Genomic DNA, 12,627 nt, shown 5'->3' with positions numbered 1-12,627 from the left:
GTTCTTTTTTTAGCAATCAGGAAACACTCAGGACACAGGATCTCACAGGAACTCTGGTAGATGAAAATGTGGAGACAGGGTTGACAGGATCTCAGGAAAGCAGGAACCTTTGGCTCTCCAGGGAACAGGTAGGCCAACTCCCACTTGGCTCAGACAAACCACAGGAAGTAACCTCTTTGTTTCCTGCAGGGACAGGAACCCACAGCTCCCAACTGCCTCACTGGGTCCAGTTTTATCTCTTTCCCAGGCTCTAGAATAAAGACTATAAAGTTCTGTGCATGCCACAAGACCCTCTTTGCAGACTCTGGCCTCTAGTCTCTTTTGCAAAGTCTTTCTTTCTCTCTCACAAATGGGTTCATCTGCATAGAGATGCTAATTGTAGCTTTGATAGTATATGACATCACAAAGGGAGAGTACAGAGAAAGTAAAGGAGCTAATTTTGGACAGATCTTTGGAAAGCACCTAACCCTAGAAGAAGAGGAAAGAGAAACATAATTTGCATGGTACATAAAAAAAGTGCTTGATAAATGCACTTTCTTACATTCATTATTGGTAAAGAGAATGAAAAGGAATGGCTAGACAAATGAATGGTTACCTTGGTAAAGTTATACACTCCCCAAATGCAAGGGAAAAAATAGTATAAAGAAGGAGGATATGATCAGTGGAGTAACATGTCTCAGAAATGTAAAGGGGTACAAGAACTGAGGAGGTATATTTGAAGTTCATTAGTGACTTAGGAGAAAATAGTTTTAATACTAAGTGATACGGATAAGGTATTAAGGAGTAAGTGAATTATTTTTTTCCAGATTTTATAATACACTTTATTTTATTTTACTTTATTTTTCATCTTTTTTTAAATTTTATTTATTTATTTTTTGGTTACAATAATCACTTTATTTCCCTCCCTCCCCTCCACCCACTCTTTCCACAGCTGACACACAATTTCATTGGGTATTACTTGTGTCTTTGATCGGAACCTATTTCCAAGTAGTTGTTTACATTAGGATGCTCATTTAAAGTCTACATCCCCAACCATATCCCTTCGACCCATGTATTCAAGCAGTTGTTTTTCTTTGGTGTTTAGGAGTAAGTGAATTATGAAAAAGTAGAAATAGCAATTATAATCTACTCTTTCTAGAAATGTTATAGTCAAGAGAAGGAGAAAGCTAGGATAATATATTGAAAGAATCACAGGTCCCAAGGAGAGGCATTTTAAATCTAATATAGACCTGAAATTATTTGTGGGCAGAAAAGTCATTAGACAGGGAGAATTTTAAGAACAAAAAAAGTGAATTTTTCTATAGGAATCATCTAGGAATATTCTAGACAAAGTTAGAAAGGAAATAAATTTCAAAATATATAAGAATTAAGGTTAGCATGCCATAACTTCATCTATCCTCTGAGAGTAGAAAGAAGAAAAGAAACACGAGTAAAGACAAAGAGAAATAAAAGGTGTGGATGAGAGAGGAAGGTGCTCACAATAGTCCTTAATTTTAATGAAGTAGGAAGGAAGGCCACTGAATCTACTGAATAGGGAATGATTTAGGAATTTGAGAAAATAAATTTTGCCATATATACTGAGGATATTGTGATAGGGAGTCAATCAGAGATGAGTAAAAGGGTTATCATGCAGAAGTGTCACTTAATCCATAATTTTATATTGCCTTGAAGCAGTTGATTCTATGCTATGTGTGAGGCAGTTATTGAATAAATTCCCATGAATTAGATATCTGAGGTTCATCCTTTGTGTCACCAACTATGACTTTTAGTATAGTATGGCTGTTTCTTCTCACAAGTAACATATTTCCCATCCCTAAATCCAATTACCTTTCAATTAGCTAATCAAATTATTTTTCCACTTTATATGCTAACCCCCCCAAAATAGAAATGCTCTCTATAACATAAATTTCTTACCTCAATTCATAATGAGAAATTAAAGTAGTGAGTGAAGTTCATGATAAAAACTGTCTAATTATTTTAGTAGAAAAACTTTGGCAGATGCCTTCTACAAGTCATTTTATAAAAGCCATGATGACAAAGTTTTTGAAAATTTCATCAATCATATCATAATTATCATTATTATCCCTACCATTGCCATTACTACCACAGTTAATATTAAAATCACTGTTATTATCATCAGTATAATTACCATGGACATTTTCACCATTGCTTAGCTTGATAACCAAAAGCATACTGTAACACAGGGAAGAGGAGGAATTCACCCAAGGACAAAGGATTTATAACTGTAGACCCTCAGAGTCATATTCATGTTGGGTGCATGGAATTTGCCACTGAGACACAAAACCTACAAACCCTTCAGATCAGAATAATGGGTAAGAATAACTTTCTTCTGACTACAGCTAGAAATTGTTCTCATCTGTACCCAACATAGAATAATTAAATGTCCCATGAAAAGGGTAGAGATCAGGAGAAAAGAGATGGCTGACTCTGGGGCAGATTCATATTTCTCATGGCATGACTAATGGAATCATCTGTACTCTCTCTGTCTCTGTTTCTGTCTCTGTCTTTGTCTCTCTCTCTCTTTGTCCCACTCTCTCTCTCTCTCTGTGTCTATCTCTTTTTTTGTCAATCTTTTCCCCACTTCCCAGTCTTTCTGCATATAGTTAAATACAGCTATGAAATGACTGTTATGAATCCTTGGTGGTAATGCCATACAGTCTGTCACACCCACCTCACCAAAACTTTTGAGGAGAACCTCTAATCTCATTTTTTCAAAGGCTAGAGTGTTCCATAACTCACAGTTATACAATACAACATTACAAGGATATTGATGCTAAAAGATGTTTCATGATAAATTGTGGAAGTCATTGATAGTATTATGCATTTTTCTAAAGACAATCTACCAAATTCAACTACTTAATTTTGGACCTAGGAAAAATGTGTATGGACACATGTATACTATATTTGTACTATCCTCAGCAATAATTTGTGCAAGTTATTTGTTCTAGGATGCCTAACTAATTAGCAAATATGAGAGTTAAAACGCAAACTAGAGTAGTCTCTAATATATAACTTCAATGCATTTTCAGAAAATTATTTCCTAGTTTACGGGTGTATGTACTTATATGTATGTGTTAGCCTTGTCTTCTTACTGAGATGTTTGTTCTGATAAGTACAATTTAGCTAATTTAGGTCACTAATTGCCCTAATTACCATACCATAGTATGAATCAATCAATTAAGTATTTATTAAACATGTACTCTATACCAAGTACTATGCCAGGTACCAGGGATATAAGTACAATGAAAGGAACCATCCCTCCCTTGGTATAAGGTGCTAAAGGTCAGTCAAACTCAATCAGAAAAATCTGAATTCAAGTCCAAGGGTGTCTGAAACACTGGGAGTATGTGCCCGGGTAAGACACTTCATTTTTCAATTTCCCCAGGGCAACTCTCTTAGACAAAAATGTATAGGGTATGTGTGGTCTGCATTGGCAGAATTTTTCCCCACGAGTTCCTTATTTAGAGGAGGTCACAGGACTATTTTTCTGTGTTTGTTTTTAAAATTATAGATGAGATTAGTATTACCTCCATGATTAGATTCTGGAAGGTCTGGCACTTTCTTTTCTACTTTTCACTTAGAAGAGTGCCTGATATAATTTTGGACATGGATGAAGTACTTCACAAATGTTTAACATTAAGTAATGAAAATTATAATTTGGGACAAAAGTTCCCATCTCTCACAATTGGGGGGAAAGCGTACTGAAAGGGGATAGAAATGGTTAATTTTCTGGAGTGCATTTAGGAGTACCAGGAAGTAGACTAGTCTATGTAGCACTGAAGTACTTGGTAGTCAGACCTAGGTATTGGGAATTCAGGAACATGAAGAAAACATTTAATTCCTCATTCACCACATATAAGCCTTATAACTTTGGACATAACCTTATCTTCTCTGGGCATTAGTGGGCCACTCACCCAGTCATTTAAGTCACAGCACAACCTGTTTAATGAGTACACACTATGGACTTGAGAGGTAATTTGATATAGGGAGTTCTTAGTGGATTCCTCTTGAAAGTGACAGGGATGATCTAGATGGCTTCAAAGATCTCTTCCAGTTCTAAATCTATGAATTCTGAAAGATCAGAGTTTTTTCTTGTACAACTAACTGAAGGTTGAACAACTAAAGTGATTTCTATTTTCTGATGGAGATTGCCTTAGCACTAGGCTTACCTAAAACTTAAAGTTTGTATGGGATTTTTCCATATATAAACTGTTTTCAAGACTATTCTCTCATTTGATCCTCATAACAACACTATTAAGTGGTAAAAACAGGTATTGTTGTTCCTATTTTACAGGTGAACAAACTCGGGAACAAAGTGATTAAGTAACTAGCTTAAAGTTACCCTGTCAGAGAGAAGAAAGCTGAAGATGATGCCAGTTCAGACCTTTGGAGTCCAAACTGTATTAAAAAAAGATAATCTGTGTGGAAACCACTCCAAAAACAACTTGTTTGAACATTTTGTCTTTCTTCCTTTACTACTCTGCCTGTATAAGGATTGTGGGATTCAGTCAAACTTTGAGGTGCCAATTTTAATAAATAATCTGTGGAAACTATTTCTGGTTATGGTAATGGGTACTCTGGCTTGTGACTAGAGAGCTGCTAAGGAAACCTTCAGGATGCCTATTTGTAATGGAGATAGATGAGAGATAATGAGAGATAGAAAGATCTTGCTAGAGGGGTGTTCTGGGGTATTCTGGGGTTGCCTATTGATCACTAATGATGGCTAATAAATCAAGATATTTCCTACCGTCTTCCTCCCTCAATGCCACCCTTCACCTCCCAGTTTTCCACCCACACCTTCCTGCACCTTTTCCCCTCCTCCCTGTTGTTCAGCCACCTTTCTATGTAACTTAAAGGTGAACGGTGAGGTTTAGAGAAGATACTCTTGTTCTCTTTCTCAGGTAAGGAGGTTTATTGGGAAAGATAGGACAGGATGGAAATTGAGGTGAGAGGGTTAAGGTTTGTCCCTAATCTACAAGGAGAATTAGGAGGGTTTTGAGAAATGTCAGTCCAGTCACAATGGTGACTCAGAGATAGCCAGAGATGGAGGACAACCATTAAATCTTCTTCTTTCAATTACACAAAGCCACCAACATAAGTTAATTTCTTCTCAGATTAATTCCAGAAGCCCTCCCAAAGATCTCTCTCTGCCTAGATCAGAAAAAGCCAGTCTCTTTTGGTCAGGAACCCCAGAGAAGAGGTTTCTCCCTTGGTCCATAACCCCAGAGAGAGAGAATCAGTTCCTCCCCCTGGCCAGCTCCAACTGCCGCTCCTGGGAATATTCTATTTTGGAATGAACACCTTGATTGACAGATCAGGTCCCCAGCTTTGTTTCTTGCTTGGCTTGGCTTGTAAATCCTCTCTTTCTTCATGCCTCTTCCACAAAGCCCAATATTCTTTCCCTTGCTCAGTACCTCACTTTTCACTATCATCAAGGGGCTCTTAAAAAAAATAACAGCTTTATTTCATTGAATACTTACCATTATATTCTGATGGGCATAACTGATTTAGGGCACAAATTGGCTTCATATTGTGTTATCCAGACTGGAAATGCTATTTCCACATACCTGCTAATAATCTTCTTCTCCAGTAGTATTTGAGTGACCTTTAAATATCAGGGAAGCTAAGTGGTAAAGGAGAATAATAATGTCATTTTAATTGATTTGTAAATTATTGAACAGGGTTGGCTAATACTTGGTAACTCTCTTCCTGCCCCTGCCCCCAACTACATCTTATTCGAATTTATTATTTCACTTTCTGTTTGGGTTATATTTTTCCTCCATATGAATATATGATGCATTTGACTCTATTTCTATATACCATATGAGTTATATTAAAAAATTTGCAGAAAAATGTTAAGAAAAATAGCAACAGCAAAATCATATGCTGAAAAGAATTGAGTAACATTTTACTGTGGCTATTACTGCCCAGAGGGAAGCATCACATCCAGCATTTGATTTTCCTTTGTCTTTTTTTTTTAATGGTGAATTTAATCTCTCCTGAGGCCTGATCTTTCCCCTGGGAATTCCTGACAGTGCATGGCAATTATCAAACACTGGTACAGGTCACAAGGGCAGCTGTGAAATCCTTTTACCTCAACATGACAGTATAGCTGAGGCTAAGGATTTTGCTTTTAGAGATACAAATATAATCCTCCAAGTTCAACCTAAATCTCATCTTCCTACAGAAGCTTACCTTAACTATTTGACTATTCCAGCCTCCAATGAACTATCCTTTTGGGAAGCCTCTGTCTTCTCTTCCTACTATGAATTATGAACTATTCACTAATTACCCACATTTATAGACACAAACTATATCGATATTGATATCCTATATTTTTTATTTATTTCTATATATTTAATTTCCAAACTAGGCTGTAATTTTTTAAAGAGACCATGTCTTAGATTTCTTAGGCATTTCCCATAGTCTAATTTGACATGGACATGGACGGTAGGATGTTAAATTTCAGTTCAAATCCTGCCTCTTTCTATTCTTTATTATTATATCATATACAAGTTCTCCAGAGGTATTGGAGTTTGAATAATCTCTCACTAACTAAACCTTATTTTTTCTCTTCCTGAGAAGAGAGACATGATTCAGAGAGAAAAATTGTGAATGTGGTCAGTATAAAGCTATGTCAAGCATTCCCTGATTTTTTTGATATTCCTCACATAAATATAAAGAAGCTGTGGTTTTTATTGTCAGAGAATTGCCTATTTCTCTTAAAGGGGTATTATTCTATGGTGAAGGATAGGGTCTATGTGACAATGCCATGTTACAGAAGGTAACTGATGGAGAAGTATCTATAACAATGGAATATTCTACATCTAATTATACAGAAATTATGACTCAAATGGAATGGCTCAAATAAGTGAAACTTTTGCTAATTACTAGATCTAATCCACTTATCCAGCTATTTAAATGACATCACTACCTGTTTCATGAGTACGTACTATGGACTTCAGAGAGAATTTAATATAAGAAATTCTGTTCAAATGAAACTCAAGATACCTGGAAACAACTCCTGCTGCTGACACAACAATCTGTAAGGTTATGGACAAATAACTTAATTTGATGAACTTTAGAATCCTTATCTACAAAAATGGAGAAAGTTCACATGCTGAGAAAAAAAAAATCACAGTTCCTTGATCTATTTAATATGGGCTTCCTAGCTTGCTAGAAGCAGTGAGGAAAGGATAGGCAAGGTAACCTACCAAAAATATGATTTATGGGGAACTGAATGAAGACCTTGGCCCCAAAGCATCCCTATACTAATCCTTACACTCTATCTTATGCCTTAAATTGTGTAGTCCTTTTTTTCCTATTAGGTATTGCAATCTGTATTATAAATCCAGCTCATTTTTCTTGGTTGATTAAATATTGTCCCATCCTTGCCCACACTACTGTTCAGTCTGGGAGTCCTGCTAAGTGATTAGCCATCAGCTCTATTAAAAAAAAAAAGAATTGCGCCCATGACATACTTTTAAGTTTAATCTACATTACTAACATTTTCTCCATTACTTAAGTCTAGACAATCAACAAAACAATAAATCAAGCCTTGTTTACAGCATTTCCAAGGTGGAAATAATCACACTGAAAATCTGTCTCCCCTTGTAAGTCAGCTTGACAAGCTCTAGCTTACAACTACAGTTTCAGGTAAACTGGTCTATTTCCTGTTCATCACAAATAATAAAGGCATCTAGGCGGCACAATGGATAGAGCACTGGATCTGGAAGCAATTCAACTTCCTGAGTTCAAATTTGGCCTAAGAAACTTACTAGCTGGGTGACCCTGAGCAAGTGACCTAAACCTGTTTACCTAAGTTTCCTCATCTGTAAAATGACCTGGAGAAAGAATTGGAAAACCACTCCAATGACCTTGCCTAGACCTCCAAATGAGGTCATGAAGAGTTGGACACAGCTGCAAAATGACTGAACAACAAGAACAACATGTTCTAGGCACTATGCTAGCTTTTGGAGACAAAAAGGAAACAAAAGCCTTCCCCAGAGGAGATTACAGTATGTCAAAGGAAACAAATGAACACATTGGTAGACACAAAGTATATAAAAGCAAATACTAAATGATTTCTATGGAGGGGGAGATATTAGCAATGGCAGGGGGAGAAGGGGTATAGGAAAAGCTTCATATTAGAGGTAAGGTGCATAATAAGGATTAGAGTTAACTAGAGATTCTGAGAAAGGGTAGAGATGGTCAAAGGAACAGAGACCAGAGATGGAAATTTGAAAATGATGGATAACAAATAAGCCAGCTCATCTGAAATATAGAATTTGAAAGGGAGAAATTAGAATAATGTGTAATAAGTCTAGAAATCTGGTTTGGAGAAAGATTGTGAAGGGTTTTAAATGTCAGAAGAATTCATATTTTATTTTCAAGGCAAATGAGAAGGAATATTCACAACTTGAGAAAGAGAATAAAATTTTAGATCTGTGTTGTGTAATTTTATTTTGACAGTATTGTGGAGTAAAAATTAGAAATGAAAGAGACTGGAGACAGACAAACCAACTAACTAAGTAGATATTAGAATGGCCCAGGGCAAATTTTATAAGGGTCTGAACTAGGGTGGTGGCTATCTGAATGGACAGGAGAGGATAGATGCTGGAGATGTTTTGGATGTAGAAACATTTTACTATTTGTTGTGTAGTTACATTAAATATACCATGTATCTCCCTCCCCACACAAAAGAAGACATTTGATAATATACGTAAATGTATGTACATGGATCTGTACATATATATATATATACATATATATATATATATATAAACTATATCTTGCCAAACAAACAACTATATCTTGCTTGTTTCTTTTTATCGGTTCTTTCTCTGGAGGCAGACTTACACAAGTCACTCTTTAAACAATATTTCTGTTGTCTATCACATTCCCTTAGTTAACTGGCAAGATTTTACAACTAATTAGATATGGAGGTGAAGGTGAGAGAAGTATTGAAAAAAAATTCTGAGTTTATCCACCTTGATAACTGGAAGATTGGTAGACTGTTAACAGAAATAGGACAGTTGGGCAAAGGGATGGCCTAGGGGGAGAGATTAAGATTTAGACATATTGAGTTTGAAATGCTTATAGGAAATTCAATTTTATATATCCAGTAAGTAGTGAGTGAATAGAACTCATGATAGGGCAGGTTTGGTTATATATATCTGAGAGTTACTAATATGGAGATATCACAAATATCACGTCTAGTTAGATAATAACCACAATTCTTCCATCTTTCCCTTTTCTCCACTCACCCATTCTTTTTGTTGTTGTTTTGTTTTCTTGAACTATTTATTACAAGGATTTTATTTTTATTTGCTCTTTACATATGTTATATTCAATTGTGGAGAAAGGAGGTAGAAATAATAAATGCTTGTATAAACACCATTATAAATTCATAAACACAAACACACCCTCATTGGGTCACAGTAAATGAGGGTGATTCAAACCTATTACCACTCCTGAAAAAAAAATTTATGCTTGGTCAATAGCATTTTCTTCACATATAATTAAATGAATTGAATGTACTGAACATTTATTGCCAGATACTCTTTTAAAACAATAAATAATCCAGAGTACATAGAAATTAATAACCTTATAGAGAATGAATAAAGTTATGGTCCTTTTTGTAATTTCTCCAATAAAAATTTGTTTTTAAAATTGTCTTTATCAACTTCTTTAGCATATAATCATTTTTCTGTGATATTACATTATAATTTTAGATTTTTTATGTTTCTCCACCAAAACCACAGTTCCAATTAAAAAAAAATCCTAAAATGTTCCTTCCTGATTCTTTTTAAGACAATAGTAGTTCTGGCCCTGCCTCCCTTCAGTAGCTCATGATATTATCAGACAAATTTTTATTTAAAAAATCTCCTTAGAGGGATCCTTTTGTAAACCAAATAATTTTTGTTTTAATGCAGATAACAACCCCATAAGTTATGGATTTTTAAAATCCTGTTTCCTTTAGTCCCGAAACTAGAGCCCATACTGCGCCAGAATCTCCTTAAGCAAAGCATTTACCCATGACATAGCTGTCATGGGAGGATTGAATTGATGCATGTTGAGCTACAAAATATTTTCTTATTCATATAAAGATTGAAAAAAAACAATTTCAAGTAAAGTACATAAGTGTCTGAAAAATATGTATTTTACACTGCCAAGAATAGAAGGAGTTCTGTATGTTGAAAACAATGATATCACATACAATTACTTACAGATAAATAATTTTAGGACCATTACAGAAATCTTAGACTAACAATCTGTTAAGAATCAAGCTCAGGAGTATGATTTTGTTGCTGTAACACAAAGCAATTCTTATTTTATAATAGAAAAGCTTGTTCCATTTTTAAGACCTACATAAATATGATTCTTCTAGATATACAAAGTATCAAATACAAAACAAGTGTAGGAAGAAAACTACATGGCAGAAATAATGATCAAATCAACAAGATTCACTAAAACTACAGAAGATACCATTTAGGCCATTCAAAGGCACTTGTAGACACAAATGATTGAAAAATACAATATAGGAAGAGTTTACACTTCAGAAATGAATGCAATTAGTCCAACACTCATACTTCTTTCTTCTTCAGTATTAGTGGACCCGCATTATCTCCTGTTAATTCATTGTGTTTATTATGTGACCCATCACAACCAGGAAACGTCTTAGACCTCCAACATCTGCAGTGAGCAGCTTTAGTAAGACACAAATCTTCAATGTTTATTTCATTCACTACTTTTGGATTTTCCTTCCGAATCTTGAGATTAATCAAGCTATCTTTCTGTTGTTTTTTCTTGGGGAGTGTAATATTTATTGGGAGAGAATGGACGAACTGCAAGATATCCTAGCAGTGCAAGTACACCCAGGAATGGTAATAAACAAAGCCATTCTGAAACCGTGAGCCACGCGAACCGGGTAATGCTCTCCAGAACTGGGAGCCCTTTCAGATAGGCAGGAAGCTGCACTTTCACAATGCAGGCCATGCTCTCCAGCACCATTCTCGGTTGTAAAGCAGTGCTTGCTCTAGAAGAGTACCTCACTGCTATCATGCCTGTGCCACCAACCCCACTCACCCATTCTTTATCCTACTTTAAGCTATTATTACTTCTTACCTGTAAAAATGGAGATTTGAACCCAAGACTTCAATCCCCAGAAGTCCTTTGCACTTCCCAGAATTCCCTATAATCTCGCCTGAGTCCTCACCTGAGTGCGAGATCAGAATTTGTATTTAAACTGACTGTACAACCTACTTGGTCTCTCTTCTTCTGCTTCTAAGCACATGCAGACATTATGTAAGTGGCTGTGAATGGGCTATGTGCCCTAGGCACGTATTTTCTTATTTTATATTTTCTTTATTCTTGATTTTTAATAATCTTTAATAAACCTCTAAAAATGTAATACTTTTAGTAAGAAACTAATTTAAATGTTACATACCTGTCTATTTCAATAGCCAGGACACAGGACACACTTGGTGTCCTTGCACCAACTAAGTTGGAGGATGGTCCAATCCATCCTCCACGTACCTGCAAAATAGACATAGCTAAAGCACAACTCTGATAAATATCACTTTCCAGGTCAAAAATCTTTAGTGGTGCTGTATTGTATCTGGAATAAAATACAAATTACTTTATTTGGTATTTAAAGCTCTTCATCATCTGGTTCCTGCTTCCCTTTGTAGTCTAATTTAAAATTACTCACCATCCCAGAATGCCCACTGTAGTCAAATTGAAACTGTCGTCCATTCACAATATTCCATCTCCCACCTTGGTGCTTTAGGGAGATCATCACTCATATCTGGATTATTTAATATTTACTTTTGCAACACAGTGTCTTAAACCTAATAAATGTTGATTTTTCTAAATTGTTGGATTGGATTATAGAATGCTGATAGGAAGGTATGAGAAGAGTATTGATTGGAACTGGAATTATTGGGCATGTCATGGAGGAAGGGGACTTAAGTTGTACTTTGGTCAGCTTCCCTGGACTATAACTAATTTTACCTTGTTTGCTTCACTAGAAATATTGTATTGATGGCAAAGCTTCTGCTTCTCTAAGCAAGAATTGAAGACTGGATCAGATTGGGAAGAATCACTGTTGGGATTTGGGCCAAACTAGATTTGCAATGTAATTTTTCACATTTGAAAAAGTACTTTGTCACAGGCTTACTATTACAGCATTTTTAGAGCTGGAAGTGACATAAAATTTCTATTAATCCAACTCCTTATTTTACAAACAAGGAATTGTATCCCAGAAAGCAGAAACCACATATCCATTGTAATCCAAGTAGTCAGAAAGAGATCCAGGACTTGAGTCTAGCAGATTCCAAATTCATAGATTGTTCTAATACATATCACTCTTTAAACATGTAGCTTCTCCTTTGAAAATATGCTGAATTCTTATGGTTTTAGGTTTTGTCTGGTATTCTTGCCACTGAAAGATCTCTGGGAATTTATCTGTAAAATAAGAGATCCATGGTCTAGTTGCCAGCTTTTATCTAAAGGTAATCAAAAGATAAGATACTTCCCATTGCTTTATGTCCAAAAGGATAGCAAAGATCTGCAGGGTTGTCCTACAGGCAAACATAAATGGAA

General features: G+C 35.6%; 1 pseudogene; it reads right to left on the bottom strand.

The window, feature by feature from the left end:
• Window positions 1-10,177: 10,177 nt before the first annotated feature.
• Window positions 10,178-11,034, bottom strand: LOC100009802 (CDGSH iron-sulfur domain-containing protein 2-like; annotated as a pseudogene).
• Between the last annotated feature and the right edge of the window lie 1,593 nt (window positions 11,035-12,627).

This window comes from Monodelphis domestica, chromosome 4 (genome assembly GCF_027887165.1).
Source record: "Monodelphis domestica isolate mMonDom1 chromosome 4, mMonDom1.pri, whole genome shotgun sequence".
In the NCBI taxonomy this organism is placed as follows: Eukaryota; Metazoa; Chordata; class Mammalia; order Didelphimorphia; family Didelphidae; genus Monodelphis; species Monodelphis domestica.
Note: the sequence above shows the minus strand (reverse complement) of the source record. Positions and strands in the feature narration are given on the sequence as shown.